Raw genomic sequence first — 18,397 nt, 5'->3', positions numbered from 1 at the left:
TAAAACCAAAAAAAAAAACAATTTCAAATTTAAGGTGTCGTCTGATGGTTTACTTTTACTATACATTCATGTGTAATATTAGTCTTTAAAAAGTTCTTTAAAGAAGGATAAATGGAATAAAATAAATATTGTCATAATATTTTCACTTAAATGTAACATGTACATCTGGTTGTACAACATACAATAACACACATTAGGCAATATATAAATGGAGTTATACTTTAAGGATCAAACAAAAATATTTGTTTATAGGTAGGAATATTAGGTACATATACAAGATTTTTTTTGCAGGCTTGAAATGGTGGATACATTTGTTTTTAAAAAATAAATATTTTAACTTTTTTAAGTAGTTTTGGTGAAATTTGAGATTACAAAGAAAAGTTTTAAATTTTTTTTGTAGTTTATGTTTTTCTTTCTTGAATAAATTGACGTATTCTTTTTAACTAAAAATTTTTTCGCAATATAAAATTATTTATACAGTGTTCAGATTTATTCAATGCCAAAAATTATGTTTTTGGAAATTTTCAAAGTAGAGGAAACTTTCCAAAAGCGTCATCTGCACACAATTTTCAAAGTTCATTAATTCTAATATTTCATGAATTTCAGTTATATTTGCTAATTTTTTTAATTTTTTTTTTCAGCATTTATTCATGTGTTACTCTATTTACGAAAACTAATTGTTAAGAATGACTGATTTTGATGTCAAAAAAGAAAACCAATAAGAAAAAAGATATGACAACCTTTAAAATATCAAAACATCAGCCGAAAAAAGTTTCTGCATATGGTTGTCATTAGCTAATGAAAGTGATGGCGGAAAAATACTGAGTATACTGGATTTTTAGCAATTACTCAAAACTCATACATTTTCAAATCAAAATATCGCAAACTACCGTTCAAATCAAAAAGTCAGATTTATATATAAGTATGTATATTTGCAATGTCCCGAAACCATAATATTTTGTAGTAATAGTACTGTAAATTTAGATCAAATTTTTATTCATTATACATAGGTATTACTAATAAATATTATACAAGTAATTTTTAAATATTCATAATTTTCGATACTAAAGACCAAGAAAAATAAACAGTAAATATTAATAAAACTGAAATATTTAATATAAATAAAAACTACAGTAGGCTAGTCACCTACCTAGCTAACTCTCTATGACTATAGGAACTAGGGCATAATAGATATCATGCACAAGCCCTATACTCCTCCTAGGAGTGAAGAAGGAAAAAAAAATACATAGGTATTTGCTTAATGCATACCACTAGGATGAGAACAAAAAAGTTAAAGAATTAAGAATTATCGTTTACAAAAGTAATAAGACGCTAGGAAGTTGAATTAGCTAATTAGAACAGCAGAAATAGAAAAATTTATTATATCAAAAAAATAAATTATTTATAGAACTGAAACTTTAGCATTTGTTTCACAGAAGATAAGTTTTTAAATTGAGATTTTGTACTTTGGTACGAATTTCGTTTTAATTGAGCAAACTGAATACACATTAATGTCTATATAGACGTCCTAAAGCTTCAAATTTTCTGTAGATGTAAAAAATAAAAATTTACAAAATTATGCAATTTTCAAAGAGAAATTACAATTTGAAAAAGGAGCATTATTAATTATTGCTCGAATTTTTTTTACGCACTTATTTTTTTCCATTTATTTTACTTTCAGAAGGTTAAACAAAAAATGAAAAACGGAAAAGCAAAACCCAAAACGAAAAAAAAATTTTTTTTTTGTTATATCTTTCTTGCTCAAACTTAAATTACAAAAGAATATTACCTTGGGACAAATAATTAATTATCAAAAATTTTCAAAGGAATAAATTTATAAAAGTATGTAAATTATAATTATATAAACAAAAGCGAAAATTTTAATGCAATATAAAAAAAATATCATCTAAGCACGCGTAATTTTATGATACATAATTATAATAAGGAAACTAAAGAGAATTAAAATAAATTTATATGGTTATTAACTTATTATATATGTTTATATGTACCATGTAGAATATATAGCTACGCCATGTTAAAAGGGTACTGTTAAAGAATAACATATTTGTTTTTTTTTTGTTTCAGAATAAATTTGATGAGGAGCTGTTTACATACATACTATTTTGTCAAGGAAGGGATTTTTTTGATTATTTCAGAATAAATTTGATGAGGAACTGTTTACAATACATACTATTACGTCAAGGAAGGGATTTTAAAAAATAAATGAATATTTTTTTTAATATTAGGAGAATTCTTTTAATCATTTACTTAAATTTTTTTTCAGATACAATCAGTTCACATTAAAATTGTGTTAGTACAATCGTAGTAATTCTAACATTTAATAAGTTGAATTCTATGCTAATGTCGCATTGCTACAATATGGATACGTTTGTACGGTTTTAGTTTTACCACATAAAGGTAGTAAATTTATCAAATATTGCTGTTATAAATGCATTGTAAATTACTTTGTACAATATGAGATGTTGCAAAACTTAAAATAATATTTAAAATAAAACTAAGGGGAATTTCGATAGTTCAAATATGCATTTAAAGTTTTAACTTAAATCTTGAAAAATTTTTTTTTTTGCTACGATTTTCGAAATTTTGTAGTTTTGATTTGTCGAACTTGCTTTATAATAAGATCTAAATTAGAAGTGAATCCCCTATTTATATAATTTTTCAATCTTGTTATTAATTTCTAATTAGAAATAATTCCTTTCTTGTTTTTAGTTTCTGATTAGAAATAACTACTATTTTGAAATAATACCTTATATACTTTATGTTTACTATTCAAATCAGTACACTTAACTTGTACCTTGATCAGTACACTGCTCGAACTTTAACAAAACATTTTTGGACAATTTTTGTACTAGTGAATTTTCATAATTTAAATTAAGACTTTATACAAAATGTCACTATTTCAGAATAATTTACATAATTTAGATTTTCTTATGATATATTTTACCAAAAATTAAATGCAAAAAAGAAAAAATGACAAATCACAAACATTTTATAACAGATTTAATATACATTTACCACAATAACATAAAAACCAGTAAATAATAATAAATATTCAAGCATATATAACATTCATACGTACATATTTGTGTTACATACATTTAATATACGTAAAATTATAATAAAATAAACATATAACATACAAAATTTTCACAACAAATAAAAGGTTTTTATCAACAATAACAATGAAAACCGAAAAGAAGAAAAAATTAAAAATTAAAATTAAACATTTTTTTTTTTGTATAAAAAAGAAAGGAATCTAACAAATTTACATTTACATATTAAATAATTTTGAAACATCACAAAACAAAAAAAAAAGGATAATAACGAAATTTCGCCGAAAATTTTTTTTGGAGAGTTTCTTTTTTAATTTCTTTTTTATCTCTGTATTTATATAATTATGTATAATTATAATGCGACATTATTCTTATAATTTTCATATGTTCATGTATATAATATATAAATAATAAAATTTTATATAATATTTAAAAACAAAATTACTAAATAAAATTAAATTAAGGTAAAAAGATAAAATAAAATTTTTTTTTAATTTTGTTTAACTTTATTTTTATTGTTTTGTTAAAATTGTAGGATTATTATGTACAAAACCTATGGTTTTCTTATTAAATGATGTATATATACATAGTTACAGGATACAATAAAACAATGAAAATTATTTATTATAGATGTTGCGTAATAGATTTTTGATATGATTCGATTATCTCTAAATTAATTAATGATATACATTATTTATGTATAATAGTATACATAATGATATATTGTATATTAGTTAATGATGTACAATATTTAAGTATACACACTTACAGGAATACGAAATTATATGTAATTATATGCTATCAATCTTAATATTGGAAATTATATCAATCTCAATATTCATTAAGGGTTTTTGAATAACACTGCCAATTCAAATCGGATTGAAAAGAATCATCACATTTACACCATCAGTACAGTGTACTGAAACTAATTAAATTTTACATAAATAATTTTGCTGCAAAAAAAAAACATAGCTAATTATGTACATATAGGTATATATATATAAAACCGTAAATGAGTTTTTCATGTAAAATTTTTATTGAATTTTTGAATATTTTAAGTAATTTTAGTATTACCAGTATTCAAATTTTGCAAGACTTTGAGATTGATGAAATAATACGAAAAAATTTTAATATTAATTTTATTCTAAAAATTAAATTGTTTCATGAATTCATTTAATCTAGCTATTTTATTTTTTTACTATCATCGATTATTATCCAAATTTTCTTTGAAAACAATATACATATGTATACACTGCACATAATTATATGATTTTTTATATGTATACTATTCGATTTGATGAATTACAGTCTACAAAAATATTAATATTAAGTTTTCTATTATTGTTTAATATTATATCAGTATACAAAATGTAAACGTTTATTTAACAATTCATTTATTATGAGAAATTCGAGGTAGAATCAAAAACTCAAATTATTTTGCTATAATTTATAACTTTGACGAATTTCAGTTACCTAAATTCATTATATTGCTGTCGTCAGCTAAGTTCATTTTTAATTTTAAGTAGTGCTCAAATTTTGACTCTATTCAATATCAATTGTTGCAGTATAAATTACAGTTATACATTTTTTTGACAAATTGATACCATATCGTACGCATGTTATGTAAAATAATAATTTCAGAATCAAATTAAGTACTATTTTGGATAAATAGCCTTGGTATAAATGAATAAAATATACAAATATTGAAGACTAGAATGTATTGAAAGTTTTTCTAATATTAACTGATAGCATTCAGTACTGAGGAATAAAACCTCCACCATTCCAAAATTTAGTTCAAAAGTTGTTAAAATGCAAGTAATTAAAAATGCAAGTATTAATTTGCTCAAACATAAATGAATTTGTAAATACTGAAACCGTAGAAAGTTTAGTAATTGGCAATATTTTTTTTAACAGCACTTAATCACTACCAAGTTGCAATTAAGATAAATTTATTTAAGAATTTATTCCACTGCACTACAGCTACATGTAATGTAAATTTCATAGGTTTCACTGTATTTTCACTTTTTTGGTATTTTATTACTATGTTATTGAAACGTGCGCTAAATTTTTGATTGAGTTTTTCACAATTAGATCATTTTTTTTTATTTTGTCATTTCCATTTTTAATTGAATAAATAAACACAAAAGGAAGATATTTTTGTGTAAAATATTTAATTGACAGTTGAAAAGAATATTTTTTTGAATTGTAAATTTATTTAAAACAAGGCAAAATTTGACTTTATTTAGTTTACATACTTTCGTATACCATTGTCTTTCATTAATATGAGAAAAAGTGCCCTTTTTAATTAAATTGGTATTGTGTAAATTATCTTATATCAATGACACTTTTCCATATTTGTATATATGTATTGTGTATTTTACATTATTTAAGTACATACATGCATATGTATGTAAATGAGGTGTTTGAGAAATTAAGTAAAAAGTTCAGAATGTTTATCATATGAACAAACGCATTTTTCTTTAGAAGTTTTATCAAATAATATCGATACCTTTATAAAAACGAAATCATGTACATGTCAGTCAAGTTTTATATATATATATATTTATATTATAAAAATAATTTCGTCGAATCAAATAAAATTTTCAAAAAATTTTTCAAAAATAAATTTCAAAAAATTAACAATATAAATTGTTTTTATTTACAGAGTGCGCTACATCAAATGATACAGGAGCTGGATTTTTTCGCGGGCCAATTTTAAATTTTTGCGTATATAAAGGAAAATGATCAACCGAACTTTGAGCCAATTTTACATATTTTACCATATTTACAAAAAATAATTAATGGAATTTCTTGAAATTTAATATTTGAGCTCTAGTCCCAACCAAAATTAACTGGCGAACTTTTCACGAGTTTCAGATTTAATAAAGCGAAATTCCCTTTAAAGACAAATTTACATTTTTCTACGTACGTTAACCTAAAAGCTTACTAACTTCCTTGAAATTGAAAAGAAGTGTTTATAAGGCATTTTCATATCTTCTGTACACTTTCGCTAAAATACACAATGACGTTTACGAATGAATACGGACGTTTTTAGTTGAATAGAAACTGGTTGAAAATTCAAAATAATTAAATTTCTTCTTTTTTTCTCAAATAATTGACTGATGATAATTCCCTTCAAAATAAAAATAAATAAATGGTGAGGAAATTTTCTATATATTTTCAAAAACACAAGATAAATCCATTATACTCAAAATTTATTAACAAAAAAATATTTACTTTGAAATTCTAATAAAAATTTGAAATTTATTTAAACACTGTTCATTTTTAGGAGAATGAAGCAAATTTAGAAGTATTTTATTTAGATGAATTGCAAGATCAAATGGAAGCGACAAAATATTGTTCAAAAGTATTTCAACATCCAAAATTTTGAAAATGCTCGAAGTTTTACACAATTATTTTTCATAAGTGTAATAATTTATAAAAAATTTAAGCAAAAACTCAGTTCTACCTTATTTTTACTGGTTGAAAATTTATATAATATTTAAACTAATTGTTTGTAAATATGTTAAAATTTCACATGTTTTTTTTGCAATTGATAAATATCGCAATACAGTTTAAAATATTTGAAGAATGTTCTTTGTTCTGATTATTAAATTTTTATATTTATATTTATATTTTTACATTTATTACCTATTTAAAATTGTTTTTTACATATTATTTATATTTATATATATATATATATCCATATGTAGGAATTTTTATGTAAATTGTATGTAATTTTGCTACAAATTAATATAAATATTCAATTTTATGTATAGCAATAACTCGTGCCAGCTGGGAGTTCATCCTATCTATGTGTTTAAGCCTATGTATATATATGTATATATATATATATATATATATATATATATATATACATACATATATAATTTTTGTTAATTGTATTAACGGAAAATAAATTATAATAAATGAAAATAAAAAACGTGCACATAATTTTTATTGTAATGTTATTAAAAAACAATTTTTTATATTAAAAAAATAGAACAAAAGATGAATAGCAGTATAATGTGGAGACGCAAAATATATATAAGAGGAGTAATTAGTGTTGTAAAGGAAATAAAATAATATATATTTATATATGTTTATATATGTATATATAGAGTAATGTGTAAATATTTGCTGTAAGCTTGTATAGGTAATAGTTTTATAAGATGCAAATTTTTGTAACAATGGATGCAAACTAAATAAGATTATGTATGCTCCAGCCTAAAAATTCAAATTTTTGAATTAAGTGAATTAATTTCAAAAATTTTTAATTTTAAAGGAGTCAAATAATTTCGTAAAATATTTAATTAGTCAATTAAAAAATCACGTTTCAATATTTAAGATAAATAAAAACAATAAAAAAAAAAATTAAAAATATTATTATATATAAGACGATAGAAAAAAATAAGACAATAATAGTGTGAAAATTTTTTATAATAAGAAACAAATGGAAAATAAATTAAATTTCATTTGTTTGAAGGCTTAAAAATTGCAAATTCCTAATCTGACTGCTTTGGGTTAAGTCATGAATTATATATCAATGTATTAGTTTTATTATTTACTTAAATTAGTTAATTTTAAGCAAAAATTGCAGTTAATCTCATTACATTTTCAATATAATCTAAAATATAATTCAAATTAATAAGATTTATATTTTGTATCCAGAATATTTTGAAAATGAAAAGTTTGGGCAACATTTCTAAGTATTTTAGCGACTTTGTAAAATGATTTACAACTATCAATTTTGTACAACAAATGTAATTGATAAATAGTTGTATTAAAAATTTGTTTTAATCATGAAAATAATGAGTACAATAAAAATTAGAAAAGCTGTGTTGGCATAAGTAAAATTCTTTTCTTAAAAATAAATTTTATTTGTTTTAATTATACTCCAAATACTGTATTGAATTTAATTATATTGCAAATTTGTGTCAAAATTTTTTAATGATTAAAATTAGTAACGCATTAGTAATACAACTTAGAATTGATATTTGATTTTTTATTGGTACATAATTAAAAAGAAAGGGTACTTTATAAAATAACATAAATAAATAAAGTAAAAAAAAAACAGAAAATAATGGAAGAAATTAAGCTCCAGATGAAAACAAAATTGAATTCCAAAAATTATGAAAAGGAGTACGTGTTGCTAATTTAAAGAATTTTTAAAAAATTTGATTTTCTATTTTTCATTTTAAAGGTAATTAGTTTAGGTCAGTTTGGTTTATTTTAAATTTAAATATTTTTTTGCTTTTAAAAATATTAACGAATTATCATACATTCCATTTGCAAACTGAACTTAATTATAATAATAAAATAGAAATAATGCAAAATAAATAAAATACATAGTATTTTTTTATAATGGTTGCTTCTTTTAAATATTTTTTAATTTTATAAGAACTATACATGTACAAAATTAAAATATAATAAAAAAAACATATAATTAAAATATAATTAAAAGAAAATATATTTCAAAATAATTTATTCATAGTTAATTTAAAAAGGAAAATAGAAAAAACTGAGTATTAAAACAAATTCTTATATATAAAAGGAATATATTTTTCTTTTTTTTTATGTAGCAATATAAATAAATATAACAATTATAATAAATTTCAAAAATGCCTTTCATTCTTCTAAAATAACATAGGATAAAAACCAAAAAAAAAACAAAAATTGGAAAAGAATATTATGACACTAAAAAAATTTTGTAATAGGCATTCCAATAAAATTTTTCTTGTATTAATCCTTATTTTTATTAAATTTTTATTAAAAAAAATTCTTTATTTAAATTTTATATTTTATTTATATATTCCAAAACAAAAATGAAATTAAAAAATATAAACAAACAAATATATTTTTATTTAAAAAATATTTAAACAAGAATTTACTTATTTAATTTTTTTTGGTTATATTAATTATATTTTAATTTTTTATAAATTTTAATTAAGCATAAAAACTATTTATAGTTGTAATTAAAAAAAAGTGGTTTTTAACAAAATTTATTTATTAAAAAAAAATTATAATATATATATAATAGAGAAGAGCATTACCGTTTTCATATAAATTTCATATTTTTCATAAATTTTCAATTCAATTTGAATTTAACAAATTTCCAGCATCCGCGAAGCATTTTTAAATGTTAGTCAATTTTATATTTTTGTTAGAAATGAAATAAGATAAAAAAAAGAATTTAAAAAATATATTCAAAAAAAAATATAAAGAAGTATAATTAAAAATATTGTAATATTTTGTGTAATAAAATTATTTTTGATATAATAATAAAAATATTGTAATATAACTAATAGTTAATACTTGTTTTTGGGAAAAGAATACTTTAAAGCTGCATTTTGTTTTCGATAATTTGACTCATTTTTTTTTTAAATTAATGTTATTTTAAGTTTCTAGAGAATTTTTCAAAGACATTCCAAAAATATTGAATTAGGGATATTTTAATTCAATATAATTTATTTTTTGTTAGTTCTTTTAAAGATTCATTCTTATTCTTTGAATAACATAATCTATTGTAAACATATAATTGTATAAAAAAAATTGACTCCTGTGGTATTTTTATTCAAATATGTTAACTACGGTCAATTATATGTTTCAAAATATTTATTTAAGAAAAATATAATTTGTATTCGTCAAAAGTTATTTAGAAGTGTTAAAGCACTTTTCCATAACTTAAATTTAGGTTACTTTCCCATAAATTATTTTCATATAAACTATATACACTTTTCATTAATAAATAACCTTTTTCCGGTGAAACACACATAACAAAGTACTTATTAATACGATTTTAAATTACAAGGATAAGCACTAATACGATGTATTTTTTAATACTATAAAAGTTTTGTTAGATTGAATTTTTTCTCTTGAATATTGTAAATTGGAATTTTTATAATGTATAGATGAAATGAGTCAAATTACGAGGCAATTTATTAAATTAATTTACCTGTATGTCTTCAGAAAAGAAAAAAAAAAGAAATCAAATTTAAAATAAGACTGAATAAAAAGATCGTGTATTTCAATTTTTAATGACATGATTTTGTTTTATTCATTCCTTCTTTGCATTTTCATAATATAATTTATAGATATATATATATATACATATATTATTGAATAATGTATATTTTTTAATAATGTTGTAACGTATATAATATGATCTGATTTTTTAATTTTTTTTTAATTTTTAATATAACACATATTATTTCTATTTTTGTTTAAAACTCTCAATATCACACTTAAATTTTATCAATTTTTTTTTGTTTTTAGGTATTATAATTTTTATATATAATATAGTGTAAATTAAAAATTTCATTTAATTTCAATTTATTTAATAATATTTAATATAAATTAAATAATATTAAACATTATTAAATATTTATAATATTTTTTCCTATATGAATGATATTTTATTGATATACATTGTGACATTTGAACATAATATATATATATATACATATATATATATATATATATATATATATATATATATATATATATATATATATATATATGTACATAATATAGCCATATGCTATATAACGTATATATTTATAATATATTATATTTAATATATTATGTATGTATATTCTCATGTATATATGTAGTTCAATAAACATGTATATAATTATATTGTAATTTAAATTATTATAGTTTAATTCATTTTAAATATGTATAATGATTTTTTTGGTCTAATAATTTTCATTTTTTTAACTTTAATTTAATAAATATTCAATTATTAGTTGTAATTTGTTATATGAAATGTTAGATTTTGTGTTTTACTTTTATTTTTCCATTGAATTTTAGATTAGTTTAAAGAGTAAAATGTAATATATGTGTAACTCGAAAAGAAAAATAAATAATAATATTAAAGTTTTTCTTTTTATATGTAAAAAAAATTTGTGAGACAAACAGAAAAAGTATAAATGAGTATCCCATCTGACAAGAGTTAGTTTTTAAAGTAGTTTTGGAGATTTATAAATAAATTTAGAAATTTGTTTAAATATTTTTGACAAAAGATATTTGGTTTTCATATTGAGCAAGTTTTGGTTGTTTTGTTTTTATTTTTCGTTTAGATTCTCAAAGTGGGTCAATACAAAATTTTTTATAATTTTGTTTGACGATTTTATTTGTTTTCCAAAATTTTAATTATTTTGAAAAAAAAATAATGAAAATTTTATAATAAAGAACAAAAATTTTAATTAATTTAAAAAAAAAAAAACAAAACAAAACACAATTTATAAATAAAATTTTAAGTTTGATAATACAGTATTTAAAAGCAAAATTAATTATTTCTAATTCGAAAATTGTATAACACTTTAACAATTCTACAAAATGATCAAACAAAACATAAAACAAATAAAATTATTTAAAATATAAAAAAAAATTACTAAAAACATGCAATTTACTTTTTTTTGGTCTATATACTATAATTTATAAAATATATAATTTATATAATTAATAAATCAATAACGTTTTAATTATATCTCTTAACATATATTTTTATATATATATATATATTGTGGGTATTTTGTTTGTGTATATAATAAAGGTGTAAATTTTTAGCTTTTCGTAATTGTTATATATATATATATATATATGTATGTAGTATATTTCTTATTTTTGTCTTAAATAAATAAGTATTTCATATATTTTTTGTAACTTTATTGTATTTTAGTTTATTATACCAATAAAACTTTCATTATAATTGTTAAATATTTTCAAAAATTGAAACCGATATATTATACGCTATTTGTCGAGTTATTTAAGAGATTTGATTGCTATATTTTATATAATATTTATGACTTATTTAATATAGAAACTATGATTGTTTATTAATTGTATAGTAGAAATTCAGAAATTAAAGAAAAACTCATTGTATGTATTTACACCAAAAAAAAAAAAAAGTAAAGAGTGCTGAGTTACAGTTTTTCTTTTTCGTATAGTAATTTAAATTTCGGTATGCAGCAAAATTGGAAATTATTTTTATTTATTTTTTTTAAATTAATTTTATTAGAATATTTATTACTTGTACATTGAAGTTTTTGATAATAAAATGTTCGACGGCAGCGTTTAACATCAGTTTCTATATTTGAATTGTGTTTCTTATTTTCCTATTTCCTTGTTTTATTATTAAAATACTAATATTAGTTTCGTATAATAATTAAAGCAATTAAGTTGAGTGTTTTTTTTCTCAGATGATTCAATTTTAACATCTTATTTAAGTATTATATATTAATATAAATTACATATTTGCGATTTAGTATTTTTGGCTTTATAATTTCTTTAATTTTAGAGTTAATTTTTTTATTTTTATTTTATCTACGTATATAAGGTTAATATTATTTATTTTTAAAACTTAATTTTTGTTCCCTATTTATGTTCATGTAAATCAAACAATAAGAGTCTTTGATTAAAATTATATAAATATTAATTTAGGATCTACGTAATATATTATATGTATATGCAGAAGCATGTAATGTTAGAAATCTGGAAGGATCATTCCGATTTTCAACATTTACAATAAAAATTACTTACTTGAAAAAATAAATCAAAAAGTTTTTTACTTTAATGCCAGGTAAAATTAAAAGTTCAACATTATATAATTTAAACGGTAATATTAATAATTAAAGAAATAAAATTTAAGAAAGCATAATTTTGTAATAACTATATATACAGAGAATATTTTTGTTGTTGAAGTATTCTAAGAGTGAATTATATAGAGAAATGTTTTTATTCATGTTGAATACGATTCAATGTTTTAGGTTTTTATTATAAGAATAAATGAATACTTTGTAAATAAATTACTAAATATAATCGACATATATATATATATATATATTGTTAAGATGTAGCTAATGACTTATAGTTTTAAAAGTTTTATTAATTAATTATTAAACTAAGTGTATTCTATAATTTTTTAGATAGTAATATGCTTTAATTTATTTTCTTTTGTTAAATAGACTTGTTATAGTTTTAAAAATGTCTCATTTAAACTAATTATACTTAATGTAATTTAAATTTCGATGACAATAATAATAACTAGTAATTACAAAAAACAAAAAAGAAAAAAATATTCATGTGAAAAAATGAAGCATTAATTTATTTTAGAATAAAAAAGAAGTTTAAACTCTCAAAACAAAATCTGTTTAAAATTTGAAACAAAATCTTATTTTGTAATTAATTTTGTTGTAAAAAGTTTATAGCATGTTTTTATTTTGAAAATTCGAGAAAATAGAATTTCTACAAAACCAATTATGAATTATATGTAACGAAAATGTAAATGTACAATTTTTCACAAAATAATAATTTATTATTTATTTGGCTGTAATTAATCCTATGTATATAATTATGCATTTTAAGTAAACCGTTGAAATTAATCTCTAAAAAAATTAATGCTCCAAATGTTTTTCATTAAACAGACATTTTTTCTCATTGTTTTAAGTTCGTGATTGTGGTGCTTTTATTCTTACCAGTTTTACTCTGTTAATATTTACAATAATTCTTTTTTATTTTGATTAAAATTTTCTAATTACATTTTTGAAAAATACTGATAGTAAAAAAAAATTTTTTAAACAATTATGATTTTTAAAAAATTATTTAAAACTTAATTCCTTTAAATTTTTCTAATTTTTTAAAAAATAAATTAATATTAAATTGATATTAAAAATTTGTTAAAATTTTACTAAAGGATATTAAATTCAAATTGATTTTGTAATCTTAACATATTATTATTAAATTATAACAAAATCTTTTTGAATTCCATGTGTGTTATGGTAAATTCTTAAACGTCAAATTTTACAAAATCTGAGTTGTCTGAGTTTACGGATACTCTACTACGTTTTTACTCTCAGTTAAAGTTTAAATTCTTAAACGTTTAAAAAAAGTCAATTAAGCGTCAAAATTGTAGATTTTTTTTTTTACATGCAGACAGTCTGACGTAGTAATTCAGTAAATAAATTTGATGTGTTGAGTGACTATCATTACGTTAAAAATAATATAAAAAATATTTTTATTGTTAATTTTTAATATGTAAGTATAAAATTATTTTAAATCTAAAAAAAAATTTTTTTTTGTTTTGACGTTTACGGATGATCAAAATTCAAAGTCAATTACGGGTAAAAAGTTTACTAGATTTCTGTCCGTAAAAGTTTTAGTTTCAGACAGTTTGCAGACTAAAATCAAAATTTTGACGTTAAAGAATTTGCGGTTACATAAAATTTGTATTAGAAAAAATATGACAAATTTGAAATTTACTTATTTTTAAATTTTGCTTTTTCTTAAATAAAAAGTTGGGTAAAATTTATGCAGCCTGATCATGAATTTCGTAGCTCTGAAATCCGGCAAATAACGAATATCATATTATCATTTACGAATTACTAAAATCTTGGTCCGAATATTCTTAATTGAGCAATCATAAATTACGTTCGTAGTAAAAATTACTTTCAAAAGTTTACGAAACAAATAATTACTCGTAACAAGCACTTTAAAGAGAATAGTCGTGTTACATTATTAAATTTTGAACTTTTCAAAAATATTTAAAAACTAAAAACACTGCAAAACTTCTTTATTAAAAAATATTCACACTCCGAAAAATGATACTGCCATTGGTGATTCATAATCTCTACGAAAGAAATTTGTGATCACTCAAAAGTCTATGTCGTTTAGTTATGTTCGTAATTCGTAGGATTCTACGAGTGGAATTCATGATAGAGTTGATAGTTTTTAAAGTAACACATTTCCCTTCAAAAAATGAAAATGCTATTTCTAAAATCGATTACTTTACTTTAATTTACTTTTATTCATATACAAATATATAGAGTGTTATCGGAAAGTAAAAAATTTGCATCAATGCAGTATCGATGCAAAATAATGTTGCTGATGCTATACCGATGTGAGGTTTATACCTTGCTGATGCAATATTATTTTAATATTTTTGGGCACTTTCTAAATCATATATTTTTTCGCGTTTATTTTGAAAAGATTTTGTGTAAAAGTATTAAAATTATTAACAACTGAAGATCTATCAAAAAAAATTTTTTAATTTCAATTAAGTTTTGGAGATTTTAATATAATGGAAAATTTAAAAATATTAATACTGTGCATAAAGAAATAATTCATTTTATTTGTTATTGAGTTAAAATAATAAGTCATTTTCTTTTCAGCTCTAAAAGTTAAAATTTATTTAGTTAAAATTTCTCCTGCAGAAGAAAAACGGTATCAAAAATTGAAAAAACCGGATTAATTTAAACGGCCATTTGGTTTTTTTAAAGTTCCCATGGTAGAAGAAGCCATCCAGCACTTTCCTGAGTTAATAGACAAAAAAGGAAATTTTCAGAGCTTTTTAAAGATCTAATTAAGAAGATAATGTATTACATTTTAGCTTTCAATATTCAAGAATGCAGAAGTTTTGTAAACAGACACGGACAAATGCAAGGACAGACGAACAGGGTGAAGCTAATAAGGACTTTCTTATAATATAGTTAATTTACATTTTATTTACAGTTTAATAAAAATTGGTAGGAAATTTGTTTCGTAACAATAGAAGAAATCTTTTATTTTTCGCTTTTTTAATAATAAATTTATCAGTTTGAAATAAATTTATAAATTCTTGCATAATTTATGAGTATTTTAGAAATTACACTAGAGAGATATGCGAAAAAAAATTCATTTTCAAAATACTAGTAAATTGTGAAAAAATATTAAATAAAATAATTTAATAGAGTCTTACTTTTTTATTTTGTTGTAGACATCATTATATTCACAACACTTATTATATTTCTAATATAATTTTAAATTTATTTGACTGACAAATAATGACATACATAATATGTATATTTATGTTAAAAATATTACTAACGTATTAATATAGTGAAAACTAATTATAAAATAATTCGATTATTAATCATTTTTTGTATATTGAAAATATTAATACTATTTATAAAAATTATTATTTGACTAGAACTAAGATTATTTTTTCTAAAATGTTTACAAACATTTGAATGTGTATTGTATATTATTTAAAAAATCCGTATACTGCAATTAGGTAATTATAATTAAAATATTTAGTTCAAAACTTATTTGTTATTTATATAAATAAATAATGTAAAGAATTGAAAAAAAATTATGGTTTAAGAAATATGCGGATATTAAATAATATTAATTGGGTATAAAGAGGTTTATTGCGTTTATTGCGCTCAATAAATTTTTTTGCAAGAGGAAATCTAAAATTTCACAGAAAACAATTAGTTGTTTTCAGGAGAACGATTTGGTTATAAAGTTTTTAGATTAAATTAAATATTTTATTTTTGTTTCAGAAAAGTATTTATATATTTTTTAATAATAATGTGTAAAAGTAAACAGAAATTATCATTACTTTAGACCTTGTATATTTTATTTAAATACGCATTTCAAGATTTCATCATTAATAGTTTTTGTATTCTAATCATTTAAACGCATTATGAGATTTTGTTATTAGTAAGTAATTGATTTTAATTCATATAAATTAAATAATAATTTTAATTTATTTTTAGATAATCATTAAAAATCACTTTTAGTATCATAATATGTGTGCTCCATTAACGTATTCAAACATACTCATGAGGCCAAAACTGAACTTTACTTCCTCAAACAAATGCGTAGATGATATGCACAGATAATACATATGTAACGCAAATAATACATCGTACGGTCCATTTTTAAACGTAAATAATACATATGTAAAATATTTCAACAAAGCAAGTTTTTCCTATAGAAATTTTTTAATTTTAGCTAATATTTAGTTAGACGGAACTCAAATGACTTAAATTAACACTGTTAAAATTAGATTTAAATTAATAATAAAAACAATAATAGAATTTTATTTCTAAGTTTAACCATATTTAACTTATATATATGTATTATAAAATGCACATATTTTTATTAAAAAAAAGTTAAAGTTATTTAATTATTTTAAAGTTTTATAATTTTACATTGAGACAGTTAATTTAATTTTTAATCATTATAAAATTTTAAATGGACTAATATTATTCTTTATTAATTTTTATTTATTTGTATATGTATTATAATTATACTTAATGTCATTCTGTACTTTGTATTTATTTAAACGTAATTTCCCATTTTTTTTCTTTTTTTAAAAACTTATGATATTTTATAATAATTTATTTTTCGGTAAGTATTTGAGGAATATTTTCGAAGTTTTAACTTCTTTTTGAGATTTCTGATTGATTTTACTTTAGTATTAAGGTATCTTCTCTCCAAATTAACTTTAATTCAATTATTTTAAGTATTATTATTAATTTCTAGTTTTAAGTTCTAAGCATGTAATCTATTTTTCATTTTTAAATTACATATACATATACTTTATATTTTTTTATAATGTACTAAAAATGTAGTATTTATAATGTAGAATTCAAATAGTTTAAAATCTAGCATTCACTCATTCCTTGTTTTTTTTTAAATGATTAATTTTTATATTAATGTTTGGATTAAATAATTTTTGTAAATTTAATGCATGTTTTATAGAAATATCTTGATGAAACGTAATATCTTTAGTATATTTATAAATTTAAGAATTTTTTATGTTTTATTCATTTCCTTTTTTTAGAATATTTATTTTTGTCATATGATATACTTTTTACTTTTACTTTTGTATATTATTTTTATATCTAAACATTTGAAAATTTTTAAAAATTAGTTGTCTAATATAATAATTTTGTTTATTAAACTTATATATCTTTTTGCTTTTTGTTTTTTTTTTGTCTTAAATATGTTGAAAAAATTATAACTATAGAAAAAGCTTTTAAATTTTTGAAAAATATGAAAAAAAAATTAGTACACTATTTAAAGTACCTAAAGAACTAAATTATAGGGAGATCAAAATATTTGGCACTTAATAGAAAAATAATACTATAAAATTTTATGTAATAAAAGCCGATGGAAAATCATTATTTTTTATTATTATATTATTTTTAGTAAATTCTTTAGCAGTCCCTAATTGAGTTCATTTTGTGTTTTAATATTTTCTTTTTTAATTGTTATAAAATTTTATTCGGTTCTATATTAAATATTTTATGAACATGCAAAATTTTAGTTTGTGTATGATCCAAATAAAAAAAATAAAACAAAAGTATGAATAACATTATATAAATTTCTACTATTTTTTCAAGTTTGTTTGCTCTATATATATATATATAAACTATACAGAAATATTAAAAATAGTTTACAAGTAAAAATTATAAATTTATTATTAACAAAAAAAATTGATTACATTTTAAATGTTTCATTATTTATTACAAAAATTATTTAATATACAAAAA

At 19.8% G+C, this 18,397-nt stretch overlaps 1 protein-coding gene and 1 long non-coding RNA gene across 3 annotated transcripts in view; one reads left to right on the top strand and one right to left on the bottom strand.

The window, feature by feature from the left end:
- Positions 1-18,397, bottom strand: part of LOC129608970 (regulating synaptic membrane exocytosis protein 2) — a 166,979-nt gene that overhangs the window by 21,610 nt on the left and 126,972 nt on the right. The gene's annotated exons all lie outside the window — the stretch shown is intronic.
- Positions 649-6,517, top strand: LOC129608972 (uncharacterized). Its single transcript, XR_008696928.1, has 4 exons — positions 649-922; positions 2,086-2,418; positions 5,740-6,231; positions 6,364-6,517. It is a non-coding gene; the product is annotated as an uncharacterized LOC129608972 (long non-coding RNA).

This window comes from Condylostylus longicornis, unplaced genomic scaffold (assembly GCF_029603195.1).
Source record: "Condylostylus longicornis isolate FDR11 unplaced genomic scaffold, ASM2960319v2 ptg000038l, whole genome shotgun sequence".
In the NCBI taxonomy this organism is placed as follows: domain Eukaryota; kingdom Metazoa; phylum Arthropoda; class Insecta; order Diptera; family Dolichopodidae; genus Condylostylus; species Condylostylus longicornis.
This window is presented reverse-complemented; position numbering and strand designations above follow the sequence as displayed.